The following is an 18,521-nucleotide window of genomic DNA, read 5'->3' as shown; positions in this document are numbered from 1 at the left end:
CACGGCATACTGGGCGTACAATAAAGCTGGCACGATAACCGTTCACTGTGAACGTATGTAAACAGGACTCTGGTGCATTTATCTCTGTGAGAACAAACATATCCACTAAACCTATAGATTCTTCTGCTAAAATCTTGAACTGTTCCCAATATTTGCGGCGACCACGAACATTCAAGTTTATCGACGTGAATTCATGATATTCGTTTCGACCAAAGTTTGCCTTAAGCGTGGCAAAGTCTGGAAATTCTAGTGTGGTAGGTAATGATCGATCAGTCATTTTATCTTATCGATGTCCGAGTCGCAAGTAATTCGAATGAGTGTTGCGGCTTCGTGTTTCTTTGCGAAGATTTTGCCGCATCTTGCCCATATGAATTTGTGGCCTGCTTTCTTTCCTGTGGTTCTTACTAACCAAAGTAACCTCCTCTTGAACTGCGAAAGATTTTCATTGAAATAAAGCTGGTCCAATGATTCCGATTCACAAAGGTTCTGCAGCTTGCCTCGTTCAGCGTACCAGCGTTCCCGAACTGCAATTGAAGCGAGTCGTACCAAGATCGGATATTACTAATAATAATAATAATAATAATAATACTGTTTATTTCCCATAAAATAAAATGGAGGAGGCTGCAGGTAGAAGCTGCACGAACAAACGGCAGCTTGACAGAGGCCCGGGGACCCTTCTAGAAGGCGGCAGTAAAAAAGGTTACAGGAAGGAAATCGACGCCGGAAACATACATAGGCACCAAAAGGACACAAGGAAGACAAAGTCAAAATACCTTGTACATAATATTGCCGTATTTCAGCTTTAGTTATTGTTAAAATGTCAGTGGTACTTTATTTGTAATTATTCAGGAGAGGGGGGGGGGGGGGGGGGCATGGAGGAGGACAGTTTTTGTCTGTAGTAGTCAGCGCGAGGGGTTATAACATTCCATTTTTCTTTGTGACGCGTACTGCTTACGGAAATATTCTCTCTTAGGTATGATAATTCGCGTAGAAACGTTCTATTTTCGAGTACTTCGCCGTTTTAATAGTTTTTTTACTTATCGGGTTTTACGTGCCAAAACCACTTTCTGATTATGAGGCACGCCGTAGTGGAGGACTCCGGAAATTTGAACCACCAGGGATTTTTTAACGTGCACCTAGATCTAAGTACAAGGGTGTTTTCGCATTTCACCCCCATCGAAATGCGGCCGCCGTGGCCGGGATTCAATCCCACGACCTGGTGCTCAGCAGCCCAGCACCATAGCCAATGAGCAACCACGGCGGGTTACTTCGCGTTTGAAGTAGAGTGAAAGCTTATAGTTTGAGAAATTTTTTTCTGGTATGTTTGTTTTTTGAAAAAAAAAACTGTATGGCTGTTATATGGAAAGTCATAAAGCAATCTGACACATTTTTTTCTGGAGGACGAAGACTGTTTGTAAATTATTTGAGTAGTTGTGCCCCGAACCTATAAACCTATAAACAGTAATTTAGATGAGAAAATGAAAAGCAAATTATGAAAAAGCAGTTTGACCTTGAATGGCAGATATGTTCTAAGGCGAGATGAGACACCAACTACATAATTTAACTTTGCCAAAGCAGTGTCAGTGTGGTGATCCCAAAGCGTACGACTGAGCATACGAACATTCGAGAACGTTACTCCAAGGATTTTAATTTGATAACTTATTTCCAGTGGTTTGCTCCCATACGTTAAGTTTACTGGAGCGTTGAACCGCTTTGATGTTGGCCTAAATATAGCAGGCTTTGTTTTATTAACATTCATTTTCAGCTGCTTTGCTATTGACATTTTTTTTTCAGGTGTGTAAGGAGTGAGTTTGTCGCATTTACCAGTTGATGACAATCTGGAGCGGTTCTAAAAATACTGGCGTCATCTGCAAATAAAACACAGTTTCGTTCCGCACGGATATGTGTAAGGTCGTTGATATAAACATTAAAGAGGAGCGGACCCCGAATGCTCCGTCGGGGAACACCTCTAATAATGTGTTTTAAGTGAAATTCGTATGAGTGAATTTTTACAAACTTTTGGCGGTGACTAAGGTATGACTGAATTACGGCAGGAAAGGATAGGACAGGAATAAACTTTATTTGTCCAACGGTTGTTGATGTTGGTGCCCGGGGCACCAATATCCGCAGCTTCCATATATTTCAAGTTTTTTAAGTAGTGGATAGTGATGAATACAGTTAAAGGCGTTAGAGAAATCCGCATAAATACCCAGTACCAACATTTGTTTTTCAAAATGTAATAAAATAAATTTCGCCTGTTCAAGTAACGCCTATTCCGCACATTTGTTTTTGCTGAATCCAAACTGTGCTGGTGGGAATAAATAGTGCTTATCAAGAAAGCGGGTGATTCCCATGTGGAAAAGTTTTTCTAATCCCTTAGAGAATATGGGTAGTACAGAAATTGGTCGATAATTACCCATGTCATTCGTATCACGCTTCTTGAACAGTACAGTCACTTTTGCAATTTGCATTCTTTTCGGAAATGAGGCGCTCGAGAAACAGATGTTAAAAATGTAAGTAATATAGGAACACAGAATGTTAAGAACATATTGTCACGTAGCACTGACAGTGAAGAAGGCAGAAAAACTGTGATTAACGAGACTAACGTTTTCTTGGGCGAACTTGTGGCCTCAAAAGCAGGCTACGCTCAAAGAACAACGATAGCGCCGAACACACTCGGCGATCGTCGAAAATCTGATCAGCGGGTTAAGTGCATCGGCGTTTATCCATCAGTCGTTGAATGTTACAGACTAATCGCTGGAATTTGCGTGTCTTCCACAAAGTTCTACACTATTCGCGCAGTGCATACATGCAACCAGATTGCACAAGGTTCGGTGGCAGACTGCGAATGGACCCATCGATAACATTACAAAAAATTCCGATACATGTGGGCGCGTCCTTCTCTCTGCGATAACATTTGTTGGGCGGTGAAACGTGGTCGCCCGATAAAGTTAAACCAGTACACGTGCCAATACCCCCGTCTTAAAGAGCATCGACCCGATGCTGCAAACAAACCAAAGTCATTAACAAAAACACCAACAGCAAAGAAGCAACAAAACACGGAAGTTCGTTACCATGAGTAAAAGCGCATAAGACGAACCACGTGCACGATTTCACATCGTGCATGGCACCGCTGTGAATGCGAAATGGCGTCTGGCACGACCTCATAGTCCAGTTCGCCAATACGTCGGATGATCTTGTAGGGTCCGAAATAGGGTCGCAAGAGTTTGTCACTGAGTCCTCGTCGGCGTATCGGGGTCCAACCCAAAACACGGTCGCCATGCTGGTGCACCACGAAGCGTCGTCGGAGGTTGTAGTGTCGGCTGTCAGTAGGCTGCTGGTTTTTGATCCGTAAGCGGGCGAGGTGTCAGACATCTTCGGCGCGCTGGAGATAGGTGTCGACGTCAAGATTCTCTTCGTCGGTGACGCGCGGTAGCGTGGCGTTGAGAGTCGTAGTCGGGTTCCTGCCGTAAACCAGCGTCAACGGCGGGATCTATGTGGTTTTTTGCACCGCCGTGTTGTAAGCAAAGGTTACACACGGCCGGACCGCGTCCCACGTCTTGTGCTCGACGTCGACGTACGTTGCTATCATGTCGGCGAGGGCACTGTTTAGGCGCTTCGTTAGACCATTCGTGTGCGGGTGGGAGGCAGTTGTCCTCCTGTGGCTTGTCTGCCTGTATCGCAGAATGGCTTGGGTGAGCTCTGCTGTAAAGTCCGTTTCTCTGTCGGTCATGAGGACTTCTCGGGCACCATATCGCAGCAGGATGTTCTCGACGAAAAATTGCGCCACTTATGTTTTCGATCTGCTGAAATGGTAGGCAAGGAGGTTCGATTGGCTCTAGTAATCCTGCTGGCCTTGTTAGCTGGTGTCTTGCGTCGCTGACAGTCTCGGCAAGTCTTGATGTAACGGGCGACGTAGGCTGTCAGACGCGGCCAGTAATACCTTTCCTGTATCCTCGATAGCGTGCGGGAAAATTTGAGGTGCCCAGCGGTTGCATCTTCATGTAAGGCGTGCAGTACTTCTGGACGCATTGCTGGCGGTACAACAAGAAGGTAGCTGGCGCGGACTGCTGAGAAATTCTTCATCACGAGCACGTTGTTTTGTGGCGTGAATGAAGACAAGCCGCGCTTAAATGCCCTAGGGACAACGTCGGTGTTCCCTTCCAAATACTCGACGAGGCATTTTAGCTCCAGGTCTGCTCGTTGCTGTTTAGTGAAGTATACGGCGCTCATTATTCTAAGGAAGGCGTCGTCGTCCTCGTCATGTTGCGGTGGCGGATCGATGGGGTTGCGTGATAGGCAGTCGACGTCGGAGTGTTTTCGTCCGAACTTGTAGATTACCGTGACGTCATATTCTTGCCGTCTGAGGCTCCAGTGAGCCAGCCGCCCTGAGGGTCCTTTAAGTTAGCTAGTCAACTCAAAGCGTGGTGGTCCCTGACAAATTTGAATTGGCTGTCATAAGGGTAAGAGCGGAATTCTGCTGTAGCCCAAATGATGGCAAGGCATTCCTTTTCTGTCGTACATTATTTGCCTTCCGCTTTTGACAGCTACCAGCTAGCATAAGACATCACCCGTTCTAGTCCGTCTTTCCTCTGGACTAGGACGGCACCGAGGCCTAGGCTACTGTTGTCAGTGTGGATTTCGGTAGCGGCGTCCTCGTCGAAGTGCGCAAGTACCGGCGGCGACTGCATGCGTCGTTTGAGTTATTGAAATGCGTCGGCCTGCGGCGTTTCCCACCTGAACTTGACATCACATTTGGTTAAAGGGGTTAGTGGCTCAGCGATGCGTAAAATCCTTGACAAAGCGCCTCTAGTAGGCACACATGCCAAGGAATCTACGCAGTGCCTTCTCGTCGATTGGCTGTGGGAACTTTGTGATGGCAGCTGTCTTCTGTGGATCGGCGCCAACTCTAGATTTGTTGATGATGTGTCCTAAGAACAGAAGCTCGTCGTAAGAGAAACGGCACCTTTCCGGCTTCAGAGTCAACCTGAATGGCCTCTAGTACTGTCGCAAGCCGCCTAAGGTGAGCGTCAAAATTTTCGGCGAATACGACGACGTCATTCAAGTAAACAAGACAGGTCTGCCGCTTAAATCCTGCTAACACCGTGTCCATGACGCACTGGAACGTCACAGGCGTCCTGCATAGTCCGAGTGACATCACCTTGAACTAAGAGGCTATCTGGTGTGATAAAGGCGGTCTTTTCGCGATCTCTCTCGTCGACTTCTATTTGCCAGTAGCCAAACTTGAGATCCATCGACGAGAAATATTTCGCGTTGCAGAGCCTATCTAATGCGTTGTCTACCTGGGGTAGAGGATATACATCCTTATTCGTGATCTTGTTCAGTCGGCTATAATCGACGCAGAAACGTAAGATTCCGTCCTTTTTCTTCACTAAGAAAACAAGGCATGCCCATGGGCTTTTCGATGGGTGGATTATGTCGTCGCGCAGCTGAGCTTTACGCTGACTTGTTGCCTAGTAGCCTGATGCTCTTGCGTTTAAACTTGGTAAGGGCTCTGGCAGAGTGGTCGCGCACACCCTTCGGTGATTATACGATGCTTTGCGATTGGTGTTTGTCGAATCCTAAATGTGTCGAAAAGCTGTCTTTGTATCGTCAGAGCAGACTTTTGAGCTGTTGCTGCTTAATCATGGGGAGACTTGAATTTGTGCCGAAGTCTGGTACGGGAACTATGATCGTCGGGATAGATGTGGCAGAATCCGAGAGGATAAACGCATTGCTGGTTTCCAGAAGTTGCTCGATTTGCGATCGTCGTGCCCTTGTTGATGTGGTTGGACTCCTGGTTGAAGATTGCCAGCAAAACTTTCGTTTTTTCTCCGTGCAGTCGAGCGATCCCTCTTACGACGCAAATTTCGCGGTCTAGCAGTAGACGCTGATCGATGACCTCTTCTATGTCTGCATGTGTATTTGTGCCGACGGAAGTGAGAATGCTGGAGCGGGGCGGGATGATAAGTTGATTTTCCAGCACGCTCAAGCCATGGTGAAATCTTCCGACAGCGTTATTGACTTCGACTTCAGGTCGATGATTTCGCCATGTTGGTTCAAGGAGTCCGTGCCGAGAATGACGTCTCGTGAACAGTGTTGGAAGATAACGAAGGTGGTAGGGTAAGTCCGGTCTTGAACGCTAATCCTTGCCGTTCATATTCCAGTCGGCGTGATGAGGTATAATCCAGCGGTCCGAATTTAAGGGCCTTCCCATGCCGTCTTAACTTTCTTCAACGGGGCGGCGATGGGTCCACTCATGACAGAGTAATTGGCTCCTGTGTCTACTATATCGGTGACTGCGTGGTCATCGAGAAGCACGTCGAGGGCGTGGTTCTTTGTCTTGCGTTACAGTTAGGTCTTGGCGTCGGATCACGGCTGCGTCGCGTTAACCTGTGGCTGGTGCGTGGCGTCATCAGGTAACCTTTTGCCAGCGTATTCTTTGCTTCAAGACTTCCTCGGGAGGGCGACGTGTCGTTGTTAAGTCGTCGAGGTAGTCTTTTTGGCGTCTTCGTCGGCGGCGGAGGATCTTCTTCAGTTCAACGAACAGCAACGCAACTTCCTTGGCCAGTGTATATATGGCTCTGCGGCGACAGGTAGCGGTCTATTGACGGCGAACGGGACGGTCATCGTGGGCTCCACTGAGTGGCGGCGAGGTAGTCGGCGATATCGCGAGATCGTTAGCCAATCTGTGGTCGCGGCGCGTTAAGGCGAACCCTCGCAGTCTCTTCTCCGGGTATGGGCATCGTCAGTAGACGTGACTCGGTTCTCCGCTGTGGTAACAGAGCGGGCGATGGTTCGGAGCGCGCCAAATGTCCGTCTTCCTTGTGTAGTGTCGCTGGGCGACTAGTGGGCGTGCTGGAGCCGGCGAGGAATCGCGGCGTTACAGGGCCCTGGCGCGGTCGCGGAGGGGGACCTTGACGGCGTGCGATGGGGGCGTAAGTCATCCGCTGGGGCTGCAGTAATTGTGGTTGCACTTCAATAATTCCAAGTGATCGGTGAACCTCTTCTTTCATGATGTCTGCGATAAGGGCCACTTGAGGCTGTGACGGAGACAAGACCTTGCTCAGTTCTTCGCGCACAATGGCCCTGATGGTCTCTTCAGGGTCGTCAGAACCCAGTCCTTGCATGACGCAATGTGGCGTGAGCACTTGTCGGTTATACTGCCGAGAGCATATTTCCAGAGTTTTCTCGATCGTCGATGGCTTTGCACAAAACTCAGCTACGGTCTTGGGCGGGTTGCGATTCAGTCGGGCGAAACATTCTTGCTTGACGCTCCGCATCAGGAAGCGGACTTTTTGCTCCTCCGACATTTCCATGTCGGCGTGCCGGAAAAGATCTCCTCCTTGAATATCGCAATGGTCTCATTGGGAATCTGTACTCGGATTTCTAGCAGTGGTTGGGCACCCTCTTTACGCAAGACGCTTGTGAATGTTTGCCGAAAGCCGCTTTCGAGCCGGTCCCACGTCGCTATGCTGGCTTCTCGATTCTCGAACCACGTCCTGACGGCGTCTTCCCATGCGAAATAGACATGTGGCAGCTTGTCGTCACTGTTCCAGCTGGAAAACGTAGCGACCCTCTCGTACGTCTTGATCCACCTTTCCGGGTCCTCAAATGTAGGGACGCGGAACGTCGGTGGCTCCCTGGCCTGTTGCTGAACTATTGGGGACGCTGTGGCTGGCCATTGGGGCTTTCTTGGCCATGATCTTCTTGGTCGTCTCTTGTAGAAGTCCGTGTTCTGGGGGCAGCTGCTGTAGTTGGCGGCTTGGTCTACGTTCCGGGACGACTTAGGTGTTGTCTTTGCGGTCCGAGTTCGAATCACGCCTTGTCCGCGGTATCCGGTACATGAACGTAAATAGCACCTCCACCAGATGTCACGTAGTATTGACGGTGAAGAAGGCAGCAAAACTGTGATTAGCGAAAGCGTATTATTGGGCTAACTTGTGCCCTCAAAAGCAGGGTACACTCAAACAAAGACAGTGGCGAACACACTCGGCGATCGTCGAAAATCCGATCAGCGGGTCAAGTGCGTCGGCTTTTATACATCAGTCGTCCAATGTCGCAGAGTAATCGCTCATATCCGCGTGTCTTCCACAACGTTCTACACTATTCGCGTCGCGCATACATGCAATCAGATTGTACAAGGTCCAGAGTCAGACTGAAAACGGAACCATCGATAACATTCCAGAAACTTCCGATACATGTGGGTGCGTCCTGCGCTCTGCGATAACATTTGTTGTGCGGTGAAACTTGGTCGCCCGATAAAGATAAATAAGTACACGTGTCAATATTTAATTGGGCGAATTCGCATAAGTTTTACGTCACAGCTGGAAATATTTTTAGAGAAAAAAACTGACAGCACCTCAGACCCGGTTTCTGGACTGGGAAAAGCGTAAGATTGGTTGTGAGCAAGCACTTCGCATTTAGAGCCATAATATGGCTAAAGGAAGGAGGCTAACACTTATTGATTCGCCCTCCTGTGTATGTACTAAAATATGACAATGACAACTGAGACGTGCTATGGTCATAAATTTTATTTGTGAAGTGATGATAAGTAAAGTGAAACCACATGCAAGGAGCACTGATGCCTAACCCTGGTCCTTGAGTCTAAAAACCGGGACGCACGTACTCCATATTTTTTTGAAGCATCAGCCTCTCATAAGTGGGGACTGTGAGACTTCTGTGAGACTCCTCTCAGATTGCTGACATTTTAGCCAAACCCGGAATACAGTAAACGACGCGTCATTTTTACCACAGTGAGGTGGTGCACTACCGGGCAAGAGTGCGTGCAGCGGGTGTGGCTCATACGTAGTCTGGACATGATGACCTCGGTGTGGCGTACATTTGGCATAGGTGGCTAATTTCCTAGCTCTTCTTTAATAACGTGCAGCTTAATGCATATTTTAGTGTCCCATAAGCGTTGCCAATAGTTCCTCAGGGTGTTCTGCAGGAAACGATTTGAGTCTATGGCAGGGACATGTATAGAAGTGTTAGTGTCCTTCGTTGCTATTCATTTAGCCGTTTAACCAGCAAGCATATTGTCCTCCATACCTCTGCGTTCAGGAAGTCAGGATATTGCCTCATGCTGATTAGACACCTATGGTGTACACAGGAGTTGAATAAAGATCATTCAGGACCGAGTTTCTATCCGATCCGGTCCGGATTTATAAAACGCATTTAAGGATCTGATAACGATGAAAGTGTGCGTGCATGTAATGGCTTTTTGCATTTTCATTTTTCTAATATGTTTGACGGCCGATAGTAATGCGTATGCCTCAGCCGTAAATACACTCGTTTCAGGGTGCAGAACATCGGGTTCAGCGAAAGATGACCCAAGTGCTGCTTAAGACACACGAGCATGTGATCGTACTACGTTAAGTGTAATACTCCTTGCATAAGTATGGGAAATACAGCCTAACATGTGCCTCTGTGTCGTGCTTAGTTACCAAAATAAATAACTAAAATTATGTTAAGGGGCCTTACGAGCCAAAACCACGAGCTGATTATGAGGCACACGGTAGTGGGGGACTCCGGAAATTGTACGCACTCCAGGAGCATCAAGACGAGCACAAGTTTCTTTTCTGAGCTCAGAAAAGTAATTCTAGTTCAGGCCAAAGAAAGAAAAACACGACAGTGAGAGCACTCGCCAATAAAGAGATCGTTTATTTATTTTATTTATTTATTTATTCTACCTTCAAGGCCCGAATGCGTTACAGAAGGGAGTGGAACGAAATACAGAGGTAGGGCAGATAACAGGGTACATTAATAAAATATGTGGATTAACAAAAGTATTCTTCAATAGTAGTTCTAAAAGCAGACGCATCGGTTTTGTTAACAATTGAAGCCGGCTGATTATTCCATTAATTGGTAGTTTTAGGAATAAATGAATAAAAAAAGTTTGTGTGAGAATGTGGAACGCTTAATTTATAGTGTAGTCACTACGAGAGGATATGTATGCAGACGCGGAAAAAAGTTCACTTCTTAATTGCGAATTGTAGTAATAAATATTGTGCAGCAGTGATAAGCGTGCTAACTTCCTACTGGATGAGAGGAGAGCGAGGTTTAAAGTAGCCTTCATAGATGTTACGCTTGATGTGCGAGAATAGTTAGTAAGAATTAAACGTGCGCTACGATTTTGTATAGATTATATTGCATTTGTTAAGTAATCTAAGCCAGGGTTCCATACAAAAGAGGCATATTCAAGTTTAGGGCGTATTAGTGTTTTGTACAGAACTAGCTTTAAGTTGTGAAAGTAGAAGGGTACGGATGCATAATTAGCCGCCATACGTTGTGAACTTCTTTTTCATTGTTATTATTCAGTGCGATGCAGATGTGCACTTGCACAAGAAACATCGACTCCTAGCTTTTTCTCACGTCAAGGAGGGTTACTTACCGATCACAGAAACTTTTGCACACTTTTTAACAGAGATTAGTGGTGTAGCGCAGGCATTCAATGTCTGCGGCAGCGACGTTCCGAAGACAGCGTGCCTTGGGGCTGACCCGACAATTCTCCTAGTAGTCGACAATCCGCATCGTGACATATCCGCGCCCGTTTTCATTTGTTCATAACACTGACAGAATCAATCGCCATATTTCATGCTCTTGTTTTATAATACCGCCGAACGCTAGGACCCTCTCGAACATGGCTACTGGTTGTGACAAGTTGACTCATGGAGTCCATAACAAAACTCCTTTCGAGATAGAACCACCCTTCGTTGTCTCACACATCTTACACACGAAGAAAAGAATTTGCACTGGCTTTTGTTGCTTTTATTCGTTGATTTTGACACCTGTGGGATAGTACGAGTTCCCGACGCTTCAAGAGCGGTGCATTGATGAATTTTCCCAGCTCGTGAATAAGTGGAGAGTAAGGTTCAAAATTTGAAAAGACGAAAAGCAGAGTGTGAGATATTCTTCGCTCACAAGGAATGATGTGGGCTTAGTGTTTAATTGAGTTGCACCCGGACAAAGAAACAGAAGTTATATGCCTCTGGAAGGTTCTTCGCTCTATTCTACGCCACTTCACCAATGACACGTCAGGAACACCCATGGAAGATGAATCACATTTATTTTCAGACACTTTCGTTAAGCTCGGACAGACTGCACGAACAGGATATGGTCCGCGACACATAACCCCATACATGCACATGTTAGCACACCGCGTACACTGGAAACGTGAATACTTCATGAACATTGGCTTGAGAAGAAAAACGATGTGCTGAAACACATTCATCACACTAGAACAAAGATCTGGAACCCACCGTCCTACGCAATCAGGCTCGAGAAGAGGCAGGAGGAGCATAGTGCTAGAAGGCAGACCTGTACTTATACGAAGCATGACGTCGAGTGTTGGCATACGGGCGTTATCGCCGAGTCCAGAAAGACCGCGTTCCGCGTCAGAAGGTCCCAGTACTAGTTCAGAAGTGCCAGATCTTGAAGACATGACAGCCGGTGGAATGCGTACGAAGCTTGGTGCCTTGGGTGCGCGTACAACTTCAAAGAATGCGGCAGCCTTGAAAAAATACTGCTCAGCCGAATTTAAAGTGGTGTTTTCACTTCATGTGGTGTTTTCCTACGGTTCTGGCTGTATAAAACATTGTCCTGAAATTTCTTCTTATTTTCGTTCTAATAAGCAAGTACTCGTTAAGTGTTAATTAATTGTCCCCCAACAGCACGAAACTCAAACGCCTTTCTTTAAATTGTTCTTTTTAATGAACATGGTATATGATGTCACTTTCGTAGTACGGAAGTCAATCGATTATATTGAATTGGTCATATTGTTGCGACAGTTTTTAACCGGCTGACAAATGGTATCGCTCGGTACAACAGGCGCCTTCGTATAGTGGAAGCTTCTCGCATCGTATCTAACTCTAAACAAATTGCCGGTGCAAAGCAAAGCGAACAAAGATGTACATTCTGGGACTTACGCGAGTACGAGCGCTTACGCTCGAATGTATGATGACGCATCTATAAAGTTTAATATAAACATCCAATGCTTTCCATCGAAGATCAGATTTTCGACGACCAACGACTCACAGTACAATGACAGCGGCTCGCCGCTATCATTGTACTGCCCAATAGAGAGTTGTATTTCCCGATAAGGAGTTTGTGTTGGCGCTTCGGCTGGTCAAGGCTTCACTGTAACTACAACGTTGCTATGCGAAGCGTTAAGGGGCCCGTAGAATAGAACTTGCGGAACACCAGACTGCAACCACTCAAAGAGAATAGTTAATAATCAGCAAAAATATATTGTGAGCAAATAATCGGCGAGGATTCTATCCATTTATGACATTAAACTCAAGACATGCTCCCAAATTTAGGAATGAGAAGGAAAAAAACACTGAGTTGAGGATTGCGAGTGAATATTTTGTGGTGATGTGTTTTGCAACCTATACCCGAGAGAGACATTAACATTAACATTAACAGAGACATATAACAGGAAGTAAATTGTCGTTCAGATTTATTGTGCAAAAGTACTTTCCCACCCTTCTTTCACTAGGCAGAATGCGTGTATAGGAGTATTGTTGAGATTAATTTAATAAAGTTACAACAATATGTATTTCAAGCATATTTTTGCATTTAATTCTCAGTACTCGAACACACGAGCTGCTGCAGCTGCATTAAAAGCACGTAGCGTGGGTAATGATACGATTGAACTAGCATACCCAATTATTAAAAAGTACAATATATATTACTTCGAGATGAAATCGCATCATCAAATTAGTCGAAAAAGTAATGAAATCGTCCCATTGTGCATAGATAAGCCAAATTTACCCACGTTTGTTTTCAGCATGGCACAGAATATGTGTTACATAAAGAATGGTTCTTAGCCTTCATTGTTGTTGTTTTCAATGCTTGCCGCTGCTGTTGCTCATATTTTGTTGTTTGTAGTTGTCAACAATGCGCAGTGCTTTCGAATGTGGTGTATTGCGTGACAACGTGAAACTGCACACCATTCAATACTGCGTGAATCGTATTCACTGTGTTCTTGTGACGATGGCGGGCCCACCATCCGAAATGTTAATAAACGAGAAAATTATTACGTGTATCCTCCTCTTCAATTATATATATATATATATATATATATATATATATATATATATATAAATATGTGTGTGTGTGTGTGTGTGCGTGCGTGCGTGCGTGCGTGCGTGTGCGTGTGCGTGTGCGTGTGTGTGTGCGTGTGTGTGTGTGTGTGTGTGCGTGTGTGTGTGTGTGTGTGTGTGTGTGTGTGTGTGTGTGTGTGTGTGTGTGTGTGTGTGTGTGTGTGTGTGTGTGTGTGTGTGTGTGTGTGTTGCTACGCTGCACAGCGGAGCCGAAGGAGGGGCGATGGAAGAAGTGCGTGGTGGTGTAGGCCCGATTGCCTGCGATCTCGTCTCTACGCCCCGGTGATCATTTTGTAAATAAATCCATCTCATTCCATAACTTTCGTGGAGGTGCGGGGTAATCGCTCTGAACAACTTTCTTCAAGACACCTTTCGACAAAGCCGGCGCTTGCTCGGACTACCGCCTGAAGACATGGACATGAACGAACCTCAAGCAGCTGACGGCAGCAATGAGAAAAGCATGCAATGTGACATTGAGCACCCAAGGCAAGTCATCTGCTGCATTTTTCAGAAAGCAGCGCGTGCCTTTTCCGCCAAAGCTGATGAGGATGTCGACGACTGAATGAAGTATTATCAAAGGGTTAGCGGTCCCAATGCGTGGAACGCAACGGCGCGACTTGCTGACGTCGTTGCCTTTCTCATCATAACCGCACTTCTCTGGTTCGATAATAACGAAAGCACGATGGCAACGTGGGGAAGGTTCGTTGCGGAAATCAAGAGCTGCTTCGGAGACTCATTTTCAAAAATGAAATAGACAGGCTGCTTTTAGCTAAAAAGATCACATTCTCGTGGCGCCTCCGGCAGAAAGGATGTTCCACATCCGCCGCCAAGGTTTGTGAGTTGTGGCGCTTGTTAACACTCCCAGGCTTCTACTGGAAAACATAAATAGCCAAGAATGTGCACGGGGAAACGACGCGGCGGTTGATCAATTGGCAGAGCATCGCACGCGAAAGGCGACGGTTATGGGATCGTTCACCGCCAGCGGAAAGTTCTTTTTTCATCGACTTTCATTTCGATTAATTTATCGTTTCTTTATTCCATTTATTAAGCACAAATAATTTCCCCTATGTTGTCCTTGCTGTCAGTGTTGGCTTGCTGTCATATGACTTATTAAGATCGGGCCAGTCAGTTAACCCCCTTTCTTCTCGTATATTACATAACGAGGATCTCAAATACGGCAACATTGATGCCTTCAGGTAGCATGTGTGGGTTTATTGACTGGTTGCCTTCACCCAAAAGATCTAGTTCTCCTGACGCCTGCGGGAGAAAGGATGTTCCACATCCGCCGTCAAGGTCTGTGAGTGCTGACGCTGGCTAACACTCCCATGGTTCTACTAGGAAACATAAATACCCAAGAAAATGGACGGGGAAACGGCGCCGCGGTAGCTCAATTGGTAGAGCATCGCACGAGAAATACCAATGTTGTGGGATTATTTCCCACCTGCGGTAAGTTCTTTTTTTATCAACTTTCATTCCCAATAACATATTCTTCTTTTAGTTCATTTATTAAGCACAATTAAATTCCCCTATGTTGCCCTTGGTGTCAGTGTTTGTAGGCTTCTTATGATATGACTAATAAAAATGAGGCTCCTCGGTTAACCACATTTCTTACCGTTTATTTCAAAAAGAAAGAATGCTGAGCATACGTCTTCGCGTAGAGCACAGTTGCAGGGAAAAACATGCACAACCTACATTAAAATATTTAAACTGTGTGGAATTGTGAACACGGGAATATCACATGAAGATAAGGTTAGACATCTGCCCAAGGGCATCGCTGAAGATGTCTGCAATTTCCTTATATGAAAGGAAGACCTGCGTACGCCGTCTGATCTAAGACGTCACTGTCGTGCTTTTGATGAGCTGAAGACGCCTCATGTATTGCCAAAGTTTGGCGCACTTGACAACGTGTCCACGGCCACAAGCATGGACGTCTCCTCTTCCCATGACATCGCCTTGCTATTACGTCTACTCGCTAAAAGAGAATTGGCGCACTTTCAAGGACAATGTGGAGGATTAGACGTTGGATGGCAGTGCCCCCAATGCACGCTCAACAGCCGATGCTTTGCGAACTGCAAGCTAAAGGCGAAATTGGGCCTTTGCATGATGAATGCGTCTGCGTCGACACGGAGGAGTTCCGGCATCCTTCGTGTATCTTCGATCGTCGTCAGGACACCTCACCCGAAAAACTTGCTCGCCAGTACAGCCAGCCCCAGGCCCAGCCCCAGGCCCCATCTAATGACTATTGTATGTACCGCGAGCCACCTATTTGCTTTAGCTGCGGTGTCCTTGGACATATCACCAGGTATTCTCGCCGACGGCAGCAGCATGTTTCGGGCATACCCAATTGTCAATCTGAAGGCCAAGACAGTGCACCGTGGCAGACCCTGAGCCTCTTCGGCGACAACCGAGTGAACGTGCATCCCGGCGTGAGTCTCCAGCTTCCGACCGAAGCCTTACTCCTCCTCCGACCAGGTATCGTCGCTCGCCATCACCTCACCATCGCTAACTTTCACCACCATTGCAGCTGGGAAACTAGCTGGTGCGGCCGATGGATGGATGGATGGATGGATGGATGGATGGATGGATGGATGGATGGATGGATGGATGGATGGATGAATGGATGGTCGCGGGGCGGTTAAGTAGTCCTCCGCCTGTCGCCATGCGCAAAAACAAAGTGTGTGTCTGTGTTGATGGTTACAATACTTATGGCTTAGTCGATACTGGTGCTACTTTTCCTGCAATGAGTGTTTTATTTAAGAATCGTCTGTGACACAAAGTGATGTTCGCGTGGGACCAAAACACTACGTTTCTTGGAGTTGGGGCGAACCGCTGTGGCCATTCGGAGTTTGCTCTGCTATAGTGAGTCTGGGCGGAGAAGGTTTTCCAATTGAATTTGTTGTTTTCAAACACACCACTCAACACGTCATTCTTGGGATTTACTTTCTAAGTGAACGTGGCGCAATGTTAGATTGTGGAGCTGGCGAAATTTCTCTTCGAAGCCATGTGATAACACCCACATCAGCAGTATCTGGCATGGACAAACAGAGTGTATTTTCTGTGTCTAACGACGTCCTTTTACTGGCTCAGACTGCAGCATTTGTTCCGCTTACTTCCATACATTGCCCTCCGCGTCGTTGTCATGGTTTATTTGAGTCCTACTCCCATACTATGTTGAAGAAAAATTAACTGGTTCGTCGATCCGTTATAGAATGCGTAAATGGTCGTGCTGACGTGTGCATGGTGAACGTGTCTTTAGAGCAAGTTTTATTGCCGACGGTACTCAAGCTGCCGACCTTTGACTCAGAAGCGACAGTCAGTTTGGCACCGTTGACGCTTCTACCGACGAGAGGGCAGCAAATTGCGACTATTCTATGGAAATCTACCGCATGATGAACAAGTCGCTATCATCTTCAGTGTAAAGAGAATTGCAAGAGGTGCTCGTCCGCTATGCGCCAGTATTCGATTTGGCGAGAGATGAGCCTCTAATTTCTTCCTGACTCGCGAACGCAACACCGCATAAACACGGGCCCAGCGATGCCTGTTCGCCAGAAGCTGTGTAGCGCCTCTCCCGCATAACGAAAAGTAATCGCTGAGCAAGAAATGCTGCGGAAAGGTGTTGTCCAGGGGTCTTGCAGTTCCTGGGCAGGCCCAGTGATATTAGTCTTAAAAATTATTTTCTGTTGATTATCGAAGATTTAACGCAGCCACAAAGAAGGACGTAGACCCTCAACCATGTAGAGACGGTGCTATCGATCGCCTTCATGCAGCCACCTACTTCTGCTCCGTTGACTTAAGATTGGGATAGTGGGAAATACCGATGCAACTGCCTTTGGGACGCCAGACGGTCTCTTTGATTTTAATGTCATGCCTTTCGGTTTATGCAATGCGTCAGCAACTTTTGAAAGGTTTATGGACACAGTGCTGCGCGGGCTGTAATTGGAGATCTCTGCATGTGCTACCTCGACGATGTAATAATTTTTGGTAAAACACTTGAGGAGCACAGTCAACGCCTTGGCGTCGTGCTGGACCACAAAAAAACGCTAGGCGGGTTTTAAACTCACAGAAATGTCACTTAAGTGAGCGCCAGACTCTCGTGCTCGGTTTTCTCGTCGACAAACACTGCATTCAACCTGACGCTGGAATGATTCCTGGGATTTTAGCCAACCGAAGACAGCGAAAAATCTCCGTAGTTTACTTGGCCTGTGTTCGTACTTGCGCCGGGTTATTAAGAACTTCGCGAAATTTGATGAACCACTGACGTGCCTCCTTCACAAAGACAAGCCCTACGTATGTACCACAGGATGCGAGGACGCGTTCTGTCAGCTGAAGTATCTACTAACTTCTGGACCTGTCTTGCGCTATTTCAATCCCGAGGCCGTGACGAAGCTACGCACTGACGCTAGCGGTGGGGACGTTGGCGCCGTGCCTCGTTCAACTTCTTCATGGGCGCCACCACGTCTTTGCTTACGCAAGTCGGACGCTGAAGGGAGCGGAGCGAAATTCGCTGTCCCCGAATTGGAATGCCTGGCAGTAGTCTTCGCCATCCAGGAGTTTCGGCCATATTTGTAGGGTCACCACTTCAAGATAGTGACGGATCATCATTCCCTTTGCTGGCTTGTTGGACTGCGGGATCCTTCTGGACGGCTGGTACGTTGGGCGTAACGCCTTCAAGAATACGGCTTTTCTGTCGGCTACAAGAGTGGTCCTTGTCATACCGATGCTGACTGCTTGCCTCGTCTCCCGTCGCCACACTCCACCAATAAAGATGACGACTTCGACGACTATCTTGCCAGCACTACCGAGTTTGCTGACCTCGGCATCTTTAAACGTGAACAACGTCGGGATCCTACGCTGATACCCCTATCGGAGGCTGCCCGCACGTCCGGTCAGACAACGCGTTTCACGCTGTGCTTTACGAAAATAGTTACTCTGCCGAAGGCGTTTCCTTGTCATGCATGATGACATCACATCGGGTCACCCTGGCTTTGCTCACACGCTTCATCAATAGCGCCAACGCTTTTAGTGGCCGAAGCTGTAGAAGAGCGCAAGGCAGTACATTGCAAGCTGCACAGGTTGTCAATGTCATAAGAAGCCAGGGACGCCTCCTGCAGGCTTTTTACAAGCAGTTACGTTACCATTTGAAAAAGTTCGTAAGAACTCATAGCAGGAGAAGTTTGCAAACCTTTCTGGTTCCCTTGTTCACATAAGTAAAAGAAAAGATTCACTGTGTAATCAAAATTTTTGATGGTGCCTGGCGAGGACGCTTTAAGGTGCATGATGTAAATATACAAACAAGGTTGTTGTTTCTAGTAAGATTGGCCGCAATAGCTCGGTTCCAAACCACGACCATATATAAATCTACAGACCAACATAACCACCGAGGCAGCGAATGGGTTTCATGGTGGTGTAAATCAA

This window comes from Dermacentor andersoni, chromosome 2 (genome assembly GCF_023375885.2).
Source record: "Dermacentor andersoni chromosome 2, qqDerAnde1_hic_scaffold, whole genome shotgun sequence".
Taxonomy (NCBI): Eukaryota; Metazoa; Arthropoda; class Arachnida; order Ixodida; family Ixodidae; genus Dermacentor; species Dermacentor andersoni.
The sequence above is the reverse complement of the archived record's forward strand: the minus strand, read 5'-3'. Positions refer to the sequence as shown.